This window comes from Meles meles, chromosome 4, assembly GCF_922984935.1.
Source record: "Meles meles chromosome 4, mMelMel3.1 paternal haplotype, whole genome shotgun sequence".
Taxonomy (NCBI): Eukaryota; Metazoa; Chordata; class Mammalia; order Carnivora; family Mustelidae; genus Meles; species Meles meles.
In genome coordinates this window covers 85,721,727-85,731,292 of record NC_060069.1, presented here as the reverse complement: position 1 = coordinate 85,731,292, position 9,566 = coordinate 85,721,727, and the positions used below count along the sequence as shown (strand labels likewise).

Below are 9,566 nucleotides of genomic sequence, written 5' to 3'. Positions count from 1 at the left end.
GCATTTTTTTCTTTAAACCTCCAAGATACGTTTTCCATCATAATGATTTTAAAGAACATCACTTTTTGTGCCTTGAAAGGGGTTATGTGTTAAATATAGTAGGTCTTCAAGCAAAATTTCTTTAGTATACATCCTGATACTATCAGCTTTTCAAAGTTATAATTAGAACAGTTGTTGCAGTTTGGGTTCTGCTGAGTCCTCTATTAATAAAGAAAGATGTGACTTAACATAGTCTGATAAAGTTTATGTTTTATTTGTCTTTATTCTTTTTTTGTTGTTGTGGAAAAATCTGGAAATAGCAACAGAAGAAAAATTACATGCACAGAGATAATTACTGTTAATGGTTTTTGTACATAAATTGGCACAAATTTCAGCACAGATTTAAAAATCTTTCTAAGTGTATGCACACCTACTTAAAATGTTATATTGTGTGTGCTGTTGTATCGTTGTAATTCTTTTCTTTCAAAGATATTTTGGGTCTGTTTCTCTAAGTTCAAGAGTAGGCCATTTGTCAGTTTTCCCAGACAGCTTAATGAATTGAGCCTGGTATTTAGTAATTAATAGATTGTATGTAAAGGAACCCTCCTGCGTATTTAAATTGTTTGGGTACATGATCATTCTGCCTGTGGTGAGCACAAGTTTACTGAGTGTCTGAATGGAGCTCATCATGGTGAAGGACCTAATCAAAAGTCACTGTACCCCATCCACATCATCGACTGGCTTTTTTAGGTTATTTTTCTTGTATAAGTGTAGCCTTTATAAAAGAGCATATGAGCTCACGTCTCAGCTGTATTTTCTGGAGTCCTACGTCTGCTGGTGCAAAGTTGATTTGAAAGTGCAAAACCATTTCTTGGTTAGGGCCTGATTTCTAGTGTTACTTCATTGGTTTGGTAGGGTCTTTGGTTTTCTCTCCTTTTTTCCTAATAATTCTTAGTTTTCCAGATATTAAAAAAAAAAAAAAAAAGCCTCTCAAAAGACTAAATGAGATGTCATGCCAAGGGGAATTTAGGGAGAGTTTAAGGGAACTTTTTTGCTGGGGGGGAAGGTAAGAATGCTTATGATGATAGTACCATTTGTTTCGTGGATCCTGGTGTTCTCCCAAATTCATGTAGTAATAATACAATAGTGAGTATGAATAAACTATTACTGCTATTATTATCACCATATTACAAAAGAAGACTTTATATATATTCACTTACAGATTAGACCAAAAAAAAAAAAAAATCCAAATCTTAAACTTTGTCCTTGGTTTTTGGTTAAGAAGCAATGTTAATGCTCATCATAACAGTGATGGGAAAGGCTCCGTCCTTCAAGATTTGTGTGCATTGTTGTTGGATGGGACTCAGTGAAAAACACACTTCAGAAAAGACATCCTAGCAGATCGTCAAGTAAGTGAACAGTAATGCTCATGGTTCACATGCAGTGGGGGACAGAGGTGGGGGCATGGAGAGAATTTGGTGAGACAGAGCTGGCTGCCAGTGGAGTGGTGAATGGTTCTAACATGGTATGCAGGAAAACCGGAGTGAGCAGTTTTTGGTACTGCAGTTTTTTGTTTCTTGTTTTAGGTAGGCGTATCTGTTTACTTCCCTGTTGACTTTGGGGGTATAGCCAGATAGAGCTGAGAAGTATATTCAACTATTCTGAAAGATCTGTGGCCATCGTTTTTGTGTCTAGATTGCCAGATAGAAAAGAGCTGAAGGACCCTACTTCTCATTGTTACATTTCCTTTTTGGAATGGTGAGAAACCAATCTTTTAATAGTGAAACTGAACCTTGTTCTTCCTTATGAGAATAACCTTGAGGCTATCTGATATTTTGTGGAAGTTTATTCAGAGAGGAAATATTGTTTTTTGGGGCTACCATCCCTGTTTTGTTTTTAACACAAATTCCATTTGAAATTTCCCAAAGTCACTTCTTTATCTTTTTCATTAAGAAAAAATGGTTCTCAGAGTATATTTTGTTAGTGTTCTGGGAAATTACATGTCATCACTAACCCAGTATTTTAGAAACCCAAGTGGGCAGAAGTGAGGTGAAGTTATTTTTCCTTGATCTTGGTCATGGCAGTACTTTTAAAGAAATGACGTACTAGTTACTTTAATGGATATTTTGCTTGTTTTAAATAAAACCTGAAAAAGCAAAATTGCTCCAGGAATTGACAAAGAAAATCTTACTGTGGTCAACTCCTCCAGGCACACAAATCATGCTTTTGATTTTATTGAACACAAATGCCAAATTATATTTCAGTAGAAGTGTCGTTTTTAATGTTTAACTTTCTTAAAATTTGTTTTTTAAACATAGCATAGTAGCCCTTTGGAGCATTATAATAGGGAATGGGAAAATGAATATCGGAGTAGGTAGCCACTGCCACAGTCAGACACCAGTCTAAGAACTTATTTTCTTTTAAGGAAATCCACGATTTGTTAGGAAAGCCCACTCTTTACAGATGGGGAAACTAAGGCCTTGTCTAGAGCTGCTCCCTTAGACTCCAGTGACTTAGTACTTCATTATGCCTCTTAAAATGAAAGTGTTGGGGGTGGAAACAATGGTTACAAAGAAGGCCAGCAGGTCCATCCAGCCCGCCCCCATGCCCTGTTGCCCCCCTTAGTTTAAATTTCAGTACTACTGAGCGGTGGGAATGGTATGCGACTGTGCCCACTCCTCTCACGGAGTCTGCAACGCAGGACACTCTCAACTAAAAGTAGTTTGCCTCCTGAAGCTTTTTTATGATCTTTGGGTAGGAGGCTGTTCCTTGGTTAAGAAATGCTGGTGATCAAGATGTTTCTCCGGGGTGTGTGTGTGTGTGTGTGTGTGTGTGTGTGTGTGTGTCTGTCTGTCTGTCTGTCTGCCTGCCTGCCTGCCTGCCTGCCTGCCTGCCTTCTCTCAGGAGCCACTGTGCTTTCGGTTCACGTTTTGAAAGACTTTTTTAAAAGCATGTAATCTCTTTGCCCACTTGGATTAGTCCAAAGACTTTCTCCCCCTGATTCTCACTGAGATTGGCAGCTTCAAATCTCAGAGCAACAGATGTGATTAGACCAGAGCACTTTTTAAGGGAGGCATAGACACAGAGCTTCCAAAACGTTGCTGATTCTGTTACTTAAACACTCTCTCGGCTTTCCCTTTTTAATGAAACAATAAAAAGTCGGAAGTGTTTTTTTTATTAATTATTTTTATTAACATGTAATGTATTATTTGCCCCAGGGGTACAGGTCTGTGAATCTTCAGACTTACACATTTCACAGCACTCACCAAGAAGTGTTTTGAAGGTAAAAGGGTTTTACATATTCTTGGAATGTGAACTCGATTATAAGAATGACTTAGTATAGGGGCGCCTGGGTTGCTCAGTAGGTTAAAGCCTCTGCCTTCGGCTCAGGTCATGATCCCAGGATCCTGGGATCAAGCCGCACATCTGGCTCTCTGCACAGCAGGGAGCCTGCCTCCCCCTCTCTCTGTGCCTGCCTCTCTGCCTACTTGTGATTTCCGTCTGTCAAATAAATAAAATCTTTAAAAAAAAAAAGAATGAGTATTCCCCTTGCCTATCCTTTTGGTTCTTTTTATTAAAGACTGTAGAGTGTTATTGGGTTACCATACAGTTCATTTTACCTTTCAGTTGTGTGCTATTTGATGGATGGATATGAAATAATTAATAAGCGAAATCCCTAAGAAAGAAATTTGAATGGTTATCTTGTTTCTTTTTGGTCACTGAAGTTCATTTTCTCCCCTTTGAGTGGTTGTGGTCCTTTTCTTAGGAAGTTGTGAATAACACATTTTCAAAGCTCAGAATACATTTTACAAACTGTTGTTAACTTCCAGGCGAAGGTTCCCTAGAGACATTCTCCCTACCCCTTACCATGTGAGTCCTTGTTTTTTGATCAAGTACTTAAGGAAAGTTCTAACAAATGTTTGTTGACTGTAGGCTGCCCCCTTAGCTCCCATGCTAGAGAGTATTTTTGTTATGTTTAGTAGGTTATGGTGTAGAGGGGGTAGCACGGAATCTGCAGCACCTGCAGTGATACTGTTAGAACTCGGTAAGTCTGAGGGCATGAGATTCCATAGTGTTAGGGAGAAAGCAGAAGACAAGAAACCAGGATAGGGTATGATTAGGATGCGGTCATTTTGAGTGAGAAGCAGTTAGGAGCTCCCACCCTTAGATGGGAAGGTATGGGCACTGGGAACAGTGGGAGAAGTATGGTACGGGGCTGTGGTTTTGGACTGGGAGGGCAGTAGACTTTGGTTTCAGTCCTGGCGAGGGAAGTCTGAGGAGAGAATCCAGTTGGACAGGAAGGTGATTTCCAGGTAGAAAGGTGATTTCGAGGATTGGCTTACTATGTTTTTAGTGCCACCTCATTACTTGATAAAGCATAGATTGTTTTTATTTTAATCCTTCTCTTTTAGATAGCTGATAATCCTTAGTGCTTTATCGTCATAACCAGGACATTCTGCTTCTGCTTTTGTTTGTGTATTTGTTTTTTGGATTCTGCATGTAAGTGAAGTCATACGGTATTTGTCTTTTTGTCTGGCTTATTTCACTTAACTTCGGCCCATATGTGTTGTTGCAAATGGCAAGATCTCATTCTTTTCTATGGCTAAATAGTGTTCCTTTATATATAGACATCACTTCTTTATCCTTCGTCTGTGGATGGAGACTTGGGTTGCTTCTGTATCTTGGCTATTGTAAATAATGCTGCAAGAAACAGGGCGCATATATCTTTTCAAATTAGTGTTTTCATTTTCTTTAAGTGTCTAGTACTGGAGTTACTGGATCATACGATATTTCGATTTTTAATTTTTAAAAAAGATTTTTTTACTGGAGAGAGAAAAAGAGAGAGGGTGTGAGCGCACACGTGGGGGCAAGGGCTAGAGGAAGATGATCTTGCTTAGACCTCAATCTCATGACCCTGAGATCATGACCTGAGTCAGAGGAGGAGTTGGATGCTTAACCGACTGAGCCATGCAGGCACCACTCTATTTTTAATTTTTTTAAGGAACTTCCATACTGTTTTCTATGGTTTGGCTATATCAGTTAACACGGCCACCAACAGTGTACGAGGGTTCCTTTTTGTCCATGTCTTTCAGCATTTGTTCTATCTTGCCTTTTTGACACTAGCCATTCTGATGGTGTAGGGGGATATGTTACTGTGGTTTTGGTTTGCATTTCCCTGATGATGAATGATGAATGATGTTGAGCGTGTGTCTATTTAACTTTTATAGGACTTCTTTGGGAAAAATGTCTATTCAGTTCTCTCCCCGTTTTTTGATCCTATTATTTGGTTTTCTAGTGTTGAGCTTTATAGGCTCTTTATATATTTTGGATACTAATTCCTTTTTGGATGTATTATTTGCAGATATCTTCTTCCATTCAGTAGATTGCCTGTGGTTTTGTTGATTATTTTTTTTCCTGTGCAATAATGCTGTGCATTATGTTCTGAATGTAACTTTTTAAACACTTAAGAAACTTATTTTAAATAGCATTGGTAGAAAGCCCTGGTTTCCCTATTAAAAAAATAGCATTTTCCTTTTTATTTACCTAACTACTTTCATAGTATCAACCAGATAGGAAAACCCATTTGGTCATGGCATTGTGATTATTTTTTTAATAGTGGCATTTAAAAAAAATTAAAATTGGTGGTTAATTTACAAACAAAATGAGAATTAACTTCTCATTTTGGTCAGTAAATATCGGGGAGAGCCAGTGTTCCTTCAGAAAACCATGGTGTAAAAAGAAGAATGTAAATAATTAACAGCTTGAAAAAGCTCCTAGTTAAATGTAGAGAATCTTTTAGTTTAGAAAAGGGATTATTAAGTAGTATGAAGTATTGTATGGGGAAGATGAGAGCCACATTTCAGTGGTCTTTTATGTCAGGAGATGGGATGATAGGAAAGTAAACCTTTAGGACTTTGTCATACACTTGGGAGGAAGATTTAGTAGTTACACAGTGACCTGGGATCTGGGAGGGAAGCAGGAGGTAGTGCAGCTATGGGCTTCGCCTGACATACTGACACCATGTGGATTGGAGCTGGTGACATCTGGAGGTTGGAAATAGAACAAGATGACCCTGGACCCACAGTCTTGTATTTCAGGTCCCCAAAGCACTGAAGGTAGTGTTGGGAAGTGGGTTGAGATGATGAGATCACAGAGATCTTAACTGTGACCATGACAGAAGTCAGACTTATGCAATGAGCACATTCAAAAAGCAGCATGTAGTCTTTGTCAATGAAAATACTTTTCATCTACTTCGTTGTTGTTGAGAGTGGGTCTGTTTTCATATTACCTCTTTTTGTGCTTGTACTCCAGCTTCTGTTGCAGTGGGAGAGATAAAAATGGCTTAGCTTCTTATGTTTTCTGCCAACCCTGAAACTGCTTTGGAGTGCCCCAGGTTAAAAGGGAACATATTCCAGGTCCTACTGTAGAGAAAGCTGTCGTGCGAGTCCTCGAGTGCTCAGGGTGCCCAGGGTGGCTTCTAAACTTAGATGCCAATGCTGGGAAAGAAGGCCTGATACACAGTGTGTAAGAAACAATAGAAAACAAGGAAAGCTGGGAATGATAGTGAGTTAAGAGCTTTTGCCTCACCAAGAGAGGCTAGCAGGCCCTTAGCTGGAGCCAGTTGCTTCCCCATGCTTTTATTTGTTGGGGCAGTAATTAAAAGAAAGCACATCTGTAGGTAGAAGATGGTATGCCACTAGCTGTTTCGCAATATGTGGGCTACAGAAATCTAATAGAAAGGTGTTCAAAAATGGCTCTTGACTATGACTAAAAATCCCCCATTAATAGGAACCCTTAGATTTTAACTGAACCATGATTCCATTTTGATGTGTAATTGAGTCAGCTACCTATATGGAAATACTCTGAAGTTTTTTAAATAAAAGAAACATTTGTGATAAGAATCAGGAAACAAACACCATAATCATCTAAGTTTACCCATGAAAGTTGCCCACTGAGATACGTGACCCTGACAGTGGTTGTTTACAAAAGGCTGCCTGCTGCTAGGGGTGCTCATCTGTTGGTTATCCCCGCAGCCTCCGGACTCTATTTTCTCAGCAGTAAAAACGAGACTTCTTTGAGAAACCCACTTTCTGTGGTTCTTGTCCATAGGCCTATCACAGTGCCCACTCTGCCTCTCATATCAGGGTCAGGCCCTAACTGACAACCAGCATGTCAGATTCCACTGGCCACAGGTTGGGATGGAAAATGAGCTGGTATGACTTAATGAATGCCAAGTCCCAGGTTTCTGAAGAAGTTCTCTGGAGGACTGACTGTGAAGATTTAAGGTCTAGAAATGCTTTTGTTTTGCTACCACGAAAAAAGAGCCCACAGCTTCCTTTGAGTTCCTAATACTGTGGAAGGTGGCTGCAAAAATGGTATAAACCAGTTTTTGTTACATCAGCTGAGAACCCCAATCAGCCCTTAAATTAAGCCATAATGACAACTTGGGACATTTAGGTCTGTTAGCCAGTACATCTCTTTATATTGCAGAAGTCCAGTTTTAGTTGTATATTTTGGTCACCTACAAATTAAACAATTCTGATACATTGATTTCCTCTGGAAGATTAACCCAGAAATTCTAGAAAACACCCTTTTACAAGTTTTGTTTCTATTTGATGATGTTAATAAAGTATTTGCCATTAGCTCTCTATTCTGTCCTTAAACCCATTGCTGCTATTTATATCCTTTGACTCTCGGCAAGAAGAAGAAGTATCTTTATTAATACAAAAAATAACTGTGACATCAGACCATCCTCCCAGAGTGATACGAAACTTCATTTTGGGTAAACTGCACTGTGAGATTTGTGTGGGGAGGGGTTGGGAGAGAACTGGTATGGTGTGGTCTTCAACGGTACAAAGCTATTACTACCTTTTGCTCACCAGTTCTCTGCAAGATATCGGTGGCATGCAAATTATCTTTTCATGACAGGACATCCCCACGGAAGAACCACTTTAACAACATATGGCTTTCCTTTCCCATATGTCACTTTTTAAAAATACTTTGTTTCTGCAATTAATCATCGTTTCTGCAATTAATCACAATCATTCTGCAATGATTGTGTTAATTTACTTTCTTACAGGAAAATATATATTATAAAACTGTATTATAAACTAGCTACAGAAATTACTCCATAACATAATTAAAAAAAAAAAGTACTGGTAACCTCATGGAAGTTTCTGGATTGATCCACTGTTGCCATCGCTCTACTCTATTTCTTGTAATTCTGGACCTGATATGCAGTAATTGTTAATCAACGGTTGCTTTACAGTATTTTTACCTGGATTGCGTGTTGTTTCCTGAAAAACCTTGATGTCCACATTACCCATCTGCTTTAGCACAGTGGTAAACAAAGATATTATCTGGTGCTCCTCATTTTCTTTTTTACTTTCATTTTATCCTGTGGCCCAGTGTCTGTGTGTGGGGTGTGGGGGGGACGCACGTGAAACACCAGTGTTGATTCATTTGCCCTGGCCAGTGGGAACTGTGAAGAGTAAGCACAGCCAGTTTCTTTTGCAGATGTATTTAGCCAAACATAAACGGCAAGCTTAGTTTTGCCAAGCATGTTTGTCATAGGTTGATGATTTGTTTCTTTTTGAGAAAGGATATTTGACCCACATTTGGGAGCAGGGAGTTTTTATGAGGATGGAATGTGGACACAGAATAAATACCTTCCTAGCTCTTCTTTAATGTGAAGTGTATTTCCTGAGTTTTTCTTAAAATCTATTGAGGTCCCAGAGCATATGAAATAGTTATTTTGGAAAGTCTGTGGCAAATAAAAATTCTGACTATTCTAGGTAAATGTCTTCCTTCCTTTATGCATAATTAGGGTATTAAAGAAACCACCCATGTCATGACTATGAAGAAAATTGGAATTATTTTTTCCTACTATAATTTTTTTAAGGTTTTTTTTTAAAATTTTTATTTATTTCTTATTTTTGTATAAAAATATAATGTATTTTTATCCCCAGGGGTACAGGTCTGTGAATCGCCAGGTTTACACACTTCACAGCACTCACCATAGCACATACCCTCCCCAAAGTCCATCACCCCACCACCCTCTCCACCCCCTCCCCCAGCAGCCCTCAGTTTGTTTGTGAGATTAAGAGTCACTTATGGTTTGTCTCCCTCCCAATCCCATCTTGTTTCATTTATTCTTCTCCTATCCCCCTAACCCCCCATGTTGCATCTCCACGTCCTCATATCAGGAAGATCATATGATAGTTTCTTTCTCTGATTGACTTATTTCACTAAGCATGATACCCTCTAGTTCCATCCAGGTCGTCGCAAATGGCAAGATTTCATTTCTTTTGATGGCTGCATAGTATTCCATTGTGTATATATACACCACATCTTCTTTATCCATCCATCTGTTGATGGACATCTAGGTTCTTTCCATAGTTTGGCTATTGTAGACATTGCTGCTGTAAACATTCGGGTGCTCGTGCCCCTTCGGATCACTACGTTTGTATCTTTAGGGTAAATACCCAGTAGTGCAATTGCTGGGTCATAGGGTAGTTCTATTTTCAACTTTTTGAGGAGTCTCCATGCTGTTTTCCAGAGCACTTGCACCAACTTGCATTCCCACC

General features: G+C 39.0%; 1 protein-coding gene across 4 annotated transcripts in view; it reads left to right on the top strand.

The window, feature by feature from the left end:
• MED12L (mediator complex subunit 12L) overlaps window positions 1-9,566 on the top strand; it is a 324,770-nt gene that overhangs the window by 112,526 nt on the left and 202,678 nt on the right. The gene's annotated exons all lie outside the window — the stretch shown is intronic.